General features: G+C 40.4%; 1 long non-coding RNA gene across 1 annotated transcript in view; it reads right to left on the reverse strand.

Annotated features, from left to right (window-relative positions):
* Positions 1–6,425, reverse strand: part of LOC108362849 (uncharacterized) — a 14,140-nt gene extending 7,715 nt beyond the window's left edge. The window contains exon 1 of the long non-coding RNA XR_001847525.1: positions 6,414–6,425. This is a non-coding gene — a long non-coding RNA (uncharacterized LOC108362849). The remainder of the gene's footprint in view (positions 1–6,413) is intronic.
* Between the last annotated feature and the right edge of the window lie 3,726 nt (positions 6,426–10,151).

The raw sequence follows: 10,151 nt of genomic DNA on the forward strand, positions 1-10,151 counted from the left end.
GAAATTATCTTCAAAAAGTAAATGTCATGGACCAATCTAACGTTTCAAATAAAGAACCGATGAGATTTTGCAAATTTTATGCGTTTTTTTTAAAAAAAAAGTTATCAAGCTCTTAAAAAATCACCCGTTAGTAATTTTCGGTTTCAACGGTCGAAAAAACATAGGAACAACTTTACATGAAAAATGGAATTTCAATCCCCAGGGGTAGCGGGAAAATGGTCAGTTCAAATAATTTTTTTGGTCATAAACAAGTAGAAATAGTGGGGTCTACCCTCTGGTTCAAAAACTTTTTGTGTTCTTCTGTGTAATAAGCATAAAAATTCTTTCGGATTTTCCACCTAAAACTTTCCAAGACCTACTTTCAGGAGTTTGGTATGTTCACAAAAAATAACGCCTGAGACGTTCAAAACAACTTTGTGAAAAAAAATTTGGCCGAAAAAGCCAACGAGACAAAAGTTGGAAAAAATAAAAGGGCATAACACCTGAAAAATTTCCATTGGAGGCTAAATTTTCAAAATAAAAAAGTTGTATGAAGGCTTGCAGAAAACTTAAAAAAGATTTTCTGCGAACTGTTGCCATTTTGCTAAGGCTATGGGTTTGGCACATTCGTCCCAATCAACGCCATCCAGCCAAAGTTCTTGAAGCGAATCTTTGCTTGAATATCACTGGCGACAGCCATCCTGCCGGGTCAAAAAGTTTTGCGACAGAGGATAAGATTTGTCGCTTTGTGACGGCATTCGATGTCGATGCAGGCAGAATGGTGTAGGAAAACTTATCGGTGAGTGCGTTCCATTGTATACCAAGAGTTTTGGTTGTGGAAGCGCTCTCAAATTTCAAAAAGTTGGAGTCGAGAAGATCCTCCTTTGGAAATTTTTCTAAAATGGCCGGATGATTGGCCGTTAGTTTCTTAAGTATGAAACCAGCTGCTTCAGCGCTTTGATCACTTGAACAAGTGATTCAGTGGCATTGTCAATATCATGACTTCCGGATAGGATGTCATCCACATACGTTTCGGTTTTAAGTATTATGGCAGCCAAGGGAAATGTCGCTATCGTATCATCTGCTAATTGATGCAGGGTACGGATAGCGAGGTATGGTGCACAATTAACGCCGAACGTTACGGTTTTGAGATTATATTCGGTGACAGGAGAGTCAGCCGACATGCGAAACAAGATTCGCTGAAAATCTTTATCGTCCTCGGGATGAGTATTTGACGATAATTTTTTCAATGTCGCCATTGAACACGAATCTGTGCATTCGCCACTGCATAATGAACAGCATGAGATCTGGCTGGAGTGTGGGACCAGTGTGCAACACGTCATTCAGGGATTTTCCTGAACCAGATGTTTTTGAGGCGTTGAATACCACGCGAACTTTGGTGGTTACCTTATCTGGTTTGACGACCGCATGATGTGGCAAGTAGAAAGAGAGGTATTTGCCATTGGAAATTATCTCGCATGGCTTCTATGCTTCATATGACCGAGGTCGAGATACCCTTGCAACACATTATTGTACATTGTGCCTAAGTCTCCTTTTTTCTGAAAGATCGCTCCATACTGAAAAACTGCTGGAGTGCAGCTGACCGAGAGTGGCCTAGAGACAGTTTTTTTGGAAATTCTTCCTTGAATGGAAGTCGCACAATGTATCGACCGTTTGGGGCACGAGTCGTTGTTGTTGCATATATATGCTCACATGCCTGATCTTCAGGGGGAAATTTGTGGAGGTTGTGGAATCTCCTCCTCTTCCCAAAACTTTCTAAGCTGACAACTGAGAGTTGTATTCGAGCATTCCTCTACTTGTGTCGAGAATGACACCACATTTTCGGTTATTGGACCACTGAGAATCCAGCCAAATATTGTTTTTTGCGCAAGTATAGTGTCGCAAATCTTTTGTATACCTTCCAACAGGATTTGTGGAAGTATATCGCTGCCGATTACCATATCAGTTTGAGCTGGTATGTGACAGCTTGGGTCAGCAAGCTCAAGGATCTTGAATCGCTGCCAGTTTTCACTGCTAATGGTGAATGTAGGCATGTGCCTCGTGAGCTGAGGTAACACGATAGCCTGTGTGTTTATCCGTTGCATGGTTTTGGGTGCAACCAATGTGAGTGGACAAAGTTTTGAGGAGCTTTGTACTACGTGTCCACCCATGCCGGAAATTTCGAACTTGGAATGTTCGAATGGTAGTTTCAACCGTTTCTGAACTTTCGAGGAAATGAAAGTTTTCTGTGAGCCTTGATCAATTAGCTTTCAAAACCATTTTGTTTCATATCAAAATGTTGCTTCTGTCCAAAGCGCTACGATTAATTCGCATGGAGTGTTTAAAAAGCACACTGTGCGGCGGTGGTTAGGCCAATTCTCTATCACGGTATAGTGTGTATGGTGGGACACACTTGGGTAAACTTAAAAAAATGGACAAAGTTCAAAGGCTTGCGTCCACACTCATAACTAGTGCGATGAGAACAACACCATCCAAGGCACTGTATGCCCTACTGAATTTTCTTCCGGTAGACCTACATGCCAAACAAGTGACATGTGGCAAATCGAATGAACATTCTAAATAAGTGGTCAAATACCAGTTATGGTCACGGTAGGATACTAACGGAGTTTCCAGGGCTTCCCGGATGGGTGGACTATGCACTTCCGGAACCTGCACCCGATATAGCGTTTACGACCTCCCTACACTCAAAGGAGGAGTGAAAGTATGACGTTGTAAGTAGTGGAGAGTCCATCCATGTATATACAGATGGCTTAAAACTCTAGGGCAGGGTTGGAGGAGGTGTATACTCCCATCAGCTGGCAATCTCCCTCAGCTATCGTCTCCCGGACCACTGTTGCGTTTTTCAAGCGGAACTGATGGCAATCGTTAGATCCACGAAACTAATATCTATATGTTCACTGACAGCCAGGCGGCAAAAAGTCCCTCACGAAGCAGTCCATAAACTCCATGGCAGCCATGAATTGCCGGGCATATCTTAACGAGATGGCTGAGTCATTTCGCCCAAAGGTGTTATGGGTTCCGGGGCACTGCGGCATAGAGGGGACTTGTAATGCCGACGAACTGGCTCGACTTGGCACAAAACTTCCTTTTGAGGATATAAACGATAATAGGAATACCCTTACAAACTTGTAAGCTACTTATCTCCGAGAGGCTTACTAAAGTATGTCCCTTTGTTTCAGACCTACGATATCGATACCATCTGCATACGCCAGCAGCATCATTCTTTTGCTATATATGGTGCCGCTGCGATTCAGATGGCAGCTCTTATTACGCTTTCCAGTACCAGTCGCACGAGAGGAATCGCCTTGTCTAAAACCTCGTTTGGTTTCAACGGACGGAACTGAAGGTTTGAGTTCAACGTCACTCTACATAGCCGTATTAGTTTTGCGGGGATTCCAAATTTGGACCTGGCGTCGTAAAGTCAGCTCCTCTTCGTGCTATCAAAAGCAGCTTGAAATCGACAAGAAGATGGTGTTAAGGGTTAAGCATTGCTGACATTTAAAGGTTAATGGTGTCTGTGCGATCGACTCTTTCCTCATTTATCTTCGCACCTCATTCGCCGCAGTCAACTCCAGCTAACCTATTGTTTTGTTAAGTACATATTGGCCCCTATTATGAGTTGCATTCGATTTTCGACTGTGGTCGAAAGTGCTGAGCGAACGAATTTTCATTTGGTATTATGGCGCTCATTCGATGAAGTATAGCGCTATTGTGAATTTCGCTCGTTTAGGTTGTTCACAATAGCATATTTTTCACCGCTGAGAAGCTTTGTTTACAAATCGAGCAAACTAAATAGTGTGCTTATACATATTTATGTAAATTTGTTCTAATTAAAATGAAGTAAAAAAGAAAGCTAGTTTATAAAAACGTGGTAAAATGAGTACAACGAGTTCTGGTTCAACGATTCGTCCGAGGATGAGAGCTTAGTAAACTGGCCAGGAGTAGCAAATGTTTAAGAGAGTTTAAGTTTATTAGTCTTTCGAATATATTTTGATATAAAATATATTTAAGAAATTTGTCTACAGATTCATTAAAAAGTTCCGACCATCTAAAGAGGCGTTTGTGAGCCAAATCTATTTAAAATATTTTAAAACTATCAACAGCGCTACGATTTTGTTCTCAGAGATCGTGCCAACAGAGTATTGGGGGTTTCAAATGGTTAGTTGAAGTTATTTTTCTTATCATATTCGTTTTCAGCGACCGAAAAAAACTAGAAATAGTGGGGTATACCATCTGGTTCACAACATTGTTTGTTTATGTGTTCCAGTTTAATTAATATACACCCGATTTCGGATTTCCCACCTAAAAGTGTCAAAGAATCTTTTCTGGAATTTGGTATATTCACGAAAGTTACGGCCTGAGACATTTCGAACAACTTTGCCAAAGAAATTTTGCCGATAAAACCAACCAGATAAAAGTTAGAAACCATAAAATAGGGTATAAGACCTGAAAAATTGCCATTGGAGGTGAAATTTTCAAAATAAAAAGTTGTATGAAGGCGTGCAGAAAGCTTAAAAAACTAACCATACCCGAGATAGGGTGAAACTGTCTTCTCCGGCCATGTCTTTTTTTGCGGCTATAATAGGGTAATTATTAAAAGTCCTTCCTGGAAAAATTACATGGCTTTTAATAATGCCAAATCATTAAAAATTTTAATGCGTTAAAATTCTTGGTTAGCATTAGTGTGGATACTTTTATGAAAACAAATTTCACTAGCATTATATTCTTCAGAATTAATGCATTTATATTTTACTAAGCATTAGATTTTCAAAATTAATGCATTGCAATTTTTATTTGCATTAAATTTAAATATTATAAATGAAATAAATGCATTAATTTTTTACATTATCGTTATTGCTTAATGGTACGTTACTGCATTACAAAATTAATGCATTTCGCACAACTCTGGTATACATACATCACACGAGCCCTAAACGCCAAAGAGATGTAAGCGACATTTTTTTAAGTTTTTAATTTTGATGCAGAAATGAATCTAGATGCTCTAGGAACATTTCTGCATCAAAAAGAAAATTGTGAAAAAATGTCGCTTACATCTTTTTGGCGGTTAGGGCTACATATGTGAAAACTACGTGATTGACGGAAAATCTAGTTCACGCAAGCTTACGTCAGCCAAACTTTCAGTCACACACGATCACGGAAGTTACGTGATTTTTCTCTCAAAACCACTCACGCTCACACGTGAAAAAGCGTGACACTACGTGTCACGTAGAAAAGCACATATTTTGCCCATCTCTAGTGTAGGGACGAAGCTCACGTCCCGGAACTCGACCAAGACGAGGAGAGAACAGCAATAAAGCGCCTTAAGAACAACAAGACCCCCGGAGCCGACGGTATACCGGCTGAGCTGTTCAAAGCCGGCGCGAAGAGTTGATGGGGCATATGTACCAGCTTTTAAGCAGAATTTGGTCTGATAAAAACATGCTCGAAGACTAGAATCTCAATGTATTTTGCCCAATCCACAAGAAGGGAGATTCCGCCGTTTGCGCCAATTATCGCGGAATAAGCCTTCTTAATATTGCATACAAGATGCTGTCGACGATGAAAGACTGAAGCCGTTCGCGAACCAGCTGATTGGCTTCAGTGTGGCTTCAGACCTGGTAAGTGCACTATTGACCAGATTTTCAAAGTACGTGAATTCCTGGAGAAGACACTAGATAAGCAAATCGACACACACCATCTGTTTTGAGCTGGCAAGCCTTTTTTCCAACAAATGGAAAATAAAACGATGCGACTACGCGCTATGACTTTAGGTTTCAAGAAGAGGTTTCAAAGTAGAACAGTTTATTTTCTTGCGGAATTTATATTCATACTCCTGCACATATGTATAAGAAGAAATGCTAGGCATTCAAATACTTAAGTGCTTTGTACGTACATAATTGGTACTTCTATTAATTTACAACCAACAATTACAGATATCGGTTCACCTAATGCGACAAACTAAATACATGTATATATTTATACATGAAGCTACATACATATTATGCATGTGATCTTTATGTACATATAGAAGTGGATATACAATATATGTACTTAACAAAACAATAGGTTAGCTGGAGTTGACTGCGGCGAATGAGGTGCGAAGATAAATGAGGAAAGAGTCGATCGCACAGACACCATTAACCTTTAAATGTCAGCAATGCTTAACCCTTAACACCATCTTCTTGTCGACTTCCAAGCTGATTTTGATAGCACGAAGAGGAGCTGACTTTACGACGCCCGGTCCAAATTTGGAATCCCCGCAAAACTAATACGGCTATGTAGAGTGACGTTGAACTCAAACCTTCAGTTTCGTCCGTTTGAAACCAAACGAGGTTTTAGACAAGACGATTCACTCTCGTGCGACTGGTACTGGAAAGCGTAATAAGAGCTGCCATTCTGAATCGCAGCGGCACCATATATAGCAAAAGAATGATGCTGCTGGCGTATGCAGATGGTATCGATATCGTAGGTCTGAAACAAAGGGACATACTTTAGTAAGCCTCTCTGAGATAAGTAGCTTACAAGTTTGTAAGGGTATTCCTATTATCGTTTATATCCTCAAAAGGAAGTTTTGTGCCAAGTCGACCCAGTTCGTCGGCATTACAAGTCCCCTCTATGCCGCAGTGCCCCTGAACCCATAACACCTTTGGGCGAAATGACTCAGCCATCTCGTTAAGATCTCGGCAATTCATGGCTGCCATGGAGTTTATGGACTGCTTCGTGAGGGACTTTATTGCCGCCTGGCTGTCAGTGAACATATAGATATTAGTTTCGTGGATCTAACGATTGCCATCAGTTCCGCTTGAAAAACGCAACAGTGGTCCGGGAGACGATAGCTGAGGGAGATTGCCAGCTGATGGGAGTATACACCTCCTCCAACCCTGCCCTAGAGTTTTAAGCCATCTGTATATACATGGATGGACTCTCCACTACTTACAACGTCATACTTTCACTCCTCCTTTGAGTGTAGGGNTTCCTTTGAGTGTAGGGGGGTCGTAAACGCTATAATGGGTGCAGGTTCCGGAAGTGCATAGTCCACCCATCCGGGAAGCCCTGGAAACTCCGTTAGTATCCTACCGTGACCATAACTGGTATTTGACCACTTATTTAGAATGTTCATTCGATTTGCCACATGTCACTTGTTTGGCATGTAGGTCTACCGGAAGAAAATTCAGTAGGGCATACAGTGCCTTGGATGGTGTTGTTCTCATCGCACTAGTTATGAGTGTGGACGCAAGCCTTTGAACTTTGTCCATTTTTTTAAGTTTACCCAAGGTGTCCCACCATACACACTATACCGTGATAGAGAATTGGCCTAACCACCGCCGCACAGTGTGCTTTTTAAACACTCCATGCGAATTAATCGTAGCGCTTTGGACAGAAGCAACATTTTGATATGAAACAAAATGGTTTTGAAAGCTAATTGATCAAGGCTCACAGAAAACTTTCATTTCCTCGAAAGTTCAGAAACGGTTGAAACTACCATTCGAACATTCCAAGTTCGAAATTTCCGGCATGGGTGGACACGTAGTACAAAGCTCCTCAAAACTTTGTCCACTCACATTGGTTGCACCCAAAACCATGCAACGGATAAACACACAGGCTATCGTGTTACCTCAGCTCACGAGGCACATGCCTACATTCACCATTAGCAGTGAAAATTGGCAGCGATTCAAGATCCTTGAGCTTGCTGACCCAAGCTGTCACATACCGCTCAAACTGATATGGTAATCGGCAGCGATATACTTCCCAAATCCTGTTGGAAGGTATACAAAAGATTTGCGACACTATACTTGCGCAAAAAACAATATTTGGCTGGATTCTCAGTGGTCCAATAACCGAAAATGTGGTGTCATTCTCGACACAAGTAGAGGAATGCTCGAATACAACTCTCAGTTGTCAGCTTAGAAAGTTTTGGGAAGAGGAGATTCCACAACCTCCACAAATTACCCCCTGAAGATCAGGCAAGTGAGCATATATATGCAACAACAACGACTCGTGCCCCAAACGGTCGATACATTGTGCGACTTCCATTCAAGGAAGAATTTCCAAAAAAACTGTCTCTAGGCCACTCTCGGTCAGCTGCACTCCAGCAGTTTTTCAGTATGGAGCGATCGCTTCAGAAAAAAGGAGACTTAAGCACAATGTACAATAATGTGTTGCAAGGGTATCTCGACCTCGGTCATATGGAGCATACGAAGCCATGCGAGATAATTTCCAATGGCAAATACCTCTCTTTCTACTTGCCACATCACGCGGTCGTCAAACCAGATAAGGTAACCACCAAAGTTCGCGTGGTATTCAACGCCTCAAAAACATCTGGTTCAGGAAAATCCCTGAATGACGTGTTGCACACTGGTCCCACACTCCAGCCAGATCTCATGCTGTTCATTATGCAGTGGCGAATGCACAGATTCGTGTTCAATGGCGACATTGAAAAAATGTATCGTCAAATACTCATCCACGAGGCCGATAAAGATTTTCAGCGAATCTTGTTTCGCATGTCGGCTGACTCTCCTGCCACCGAATATAATCTCAAAACCGTAACGTTCGTAGCGACATTTCCCTTGGCTGCCATAATACTTAAAACCGAAACGTATGCGGAAGTCATGATATTGACAATGCCACTGAATCACTTGTTCAAGTGATGAAAGCGCTCAAGTCAGCTGGTTTCATACTTAAAAAACTAACGGCCAATCATCCGGCCATTTTAGAGAAATTTCCAAATGAGGATCTTCTCGACTCCAACTTTTTGAAATTTGAGAGCGCTTCCACAACCAAAACTCTTCGTATAAAAGCGACAAATCTTATCCTCTGTCGCAAAACTTTTTGACCCGGCAGGATGGCTGTCGCCAGTGATGATTCAAGCAAAGATTCTGCTTCAAGAACTTTGGCTGGATGACGGTGATTGGGACGAATGTGCCAAACCCATAGCCTTAGCAAAATGGCAACAGTTCGCAGAAAATCTTTTTTAAGTTTTCTGCAAGCCTTCATACAACCTTTTTATTTTGAAAATTTAGCCTCCAATGGAAATTTGTCAGGTGTTATGCCCTATTTTATTTTTTCCAACTTTTATCTCGTTGGCTTTTTCGGCCAAATTTTTTTTCACAAAGTTGTTTTGAACGTCTCAGGCCTTATTTTTTATGAACATACCAAACTCCTGAAAGTAGGTCTTGGAAAGTTTTAGGTGGAAAATCCGAAAGCATTTTTATGCTTATTACACAGAAGAACACAAAAAGTTTTTGAACCAGAGGGTAGACCCCACTATTTCTAGTTGTTTATGACCAAAAAAATAACTTGAACTGACCATTTTCCCGCTACCCCTGGGGATTGAAATTCCATTTCTCATGCAAAGTTGAGATGTCTGTGTCTTTCTATGTTTTTTCGACCGTTGAAACCGAAAATTACTATAAAAAATAAAGTTGTAAAGCTGAAAATACTTTATTCGTAAGCAAAAATAATGATTAATGGCCTTATTCATAAAAAATAAAGTAGGTTTAAAGAGCTTTATAAATTGACGTTTTCATACATTTTTCAATTTATAAACCTTTTATAAGACTACTTTATTTTTATGAATAAGGCCATAAATAAAAAAAAAGTTAAGTGGATATGTGGTTAATTAATGATAACTGCCGCAAGAAATTCTACGTTTACTTGTGAAGCTGCCACAGAAGACAACGACGAACTTTATTAACACTTTCAACCCTCCTGCCCAATCTTCATTATTGATACAATTTCTTACCAATTAGACTATTCGAAACATGTTTTGTTTTCTGCTTTTTAATGTGTGAAAGATTGTACAAATAAAATTTTATTCACAATAAAATGTTTTCTACTTTAACCATACAAAACCAACTACCTGACATTACCATCTCCAAACTCACCTTTCTTTAAGAGACTGTCCAAATCCATTGCCATTTCAAAATTGGAAACTTAGATTCGAGAATCGGGATCAGCGATCTCAAAAACCCCAAAATACCCTGTTTTAATAAAGTTTACTGATTTATTCATCTTTCTTTTCGCCATATTTGATCCGCCATTTCGAATTTTGAAATCTAACTTCAAATTGATTGATTGCCTAGATTTTTTAATTTTTGTATTCACCACCAAAAGACAAGACGAACAGCCGCCACAGACTATTTCGCCAACAC

This window comes from Rhagoletis zephyria, unplaced genomic scaffold, assembly GCF_001687245.7.
Source record: "Rhagoletis zephyria isolate East Lansing unplaced genomic scaffold, Rhagoletis_zephyria_1.1 Rzeph_scaffold_01122, whole genome shotgun sequence".
In the NCBI taxonomy this organism is placed as follows: domain Eukaryota; kingdom Metazoa; phylum Arthropoda; class Insecta; order Diptera; family Tephritidae; genus Rhagoletis; species Rhagoletis zephyria.